This window comes from Schistocerca gregaria, chromosome 7, assembly GCF_023897955.1.
Source record: "Schistocerca gregaria isolate iqSchGreg1 chromosome 7, iqSchGreg1.2, whole genome shotgun sequence".
Lineage (NCBI taxonomy): Eukaryota > Metazoa > Arthropoda > Insecta > Orthoptera > Acrididae > Schistocerca > Schistocerca gregaria.
In genome coordinates this window covers 270,284,318-270,285,070 of record NC_064926.1, presented here as the reverse complement: position 1 = coordinate 270,285,070, position 753 = coordinate 270,284,318, and the positions used below count along the sequence as shown (strand labels likewise).

General features: G+C 50.2%; 1 pseudogene; it reads left to right on the top strand.

Annotated features, from left to right (window-relative positions):
- The first annotated feature begins 248 nt into the window (after nucleotides 1-248).
- On the top strand, nucleotides 249-365 carry LOC126282639 (5S ribosomal RNA; annotated as a pseudogene).
- Nucleotides 366-753: the final 388 nt, after the last annotated feature.

Here is a 753-nt window from a genome sequence, read left to right as displayed (position 1 = left end):
CAACAATGTGGGACACGAACAGCTTAATTGATCAGGTTGATCAGATTATAACTAATGACTGAGAAATGCAATTACAATCAAAGAATTTAACCAGCTAACAGCTAAATCTAACCACAAGGTCCTTCTTTTGCTTAACGACAACATGTGCCTTAGTGCAATTATTCCGGCTCTATTTACGACAAGATCTAATTAATTAAAACATCAAGGGTCGGGTAGAAACCAGAAAATAATGAGGGCAGACAGACAATGGCAACGGCCGTGCCGCAGTCGATACACCGGTTCCCGTAAGATCACCGAAGTTAAGCGCTGTCGGGCGTGGTCGGCACTTGGATGGGTGACCATCCAGCCACCATGCGCTGTTGCCATTTTTCGGGGTGCACTCAGCCACGTGATGCCAATTGAGGAGCTACTCGACCGAATAGTAGCGGCTCCGGTCAAAGAAAACCATCACAACAACGGGGAGAGCGGTGTGCTGACTACACGCCCCTCCTATCCGCATCCTCATCTGAGGATGATACGGCGGTCGGATGGTCCCGGTGGGCCACTTGTGGCCTGAAGACGGAGTGCGTGAGTGCAGACAGACAATGAAACAAATCACCATGAGGATTGCAGAATGTTACTCCCCTTTATCAGCAAGCAGTTCATGGATCCACGGTGCGTCGCAGCTATTACTAACGGGTGCCGATGAAAGCCAGGCACAAGAGGGCAGCCAGGCCACTAGCGGTCGTCCGACACGAATGTTGACAACCAACC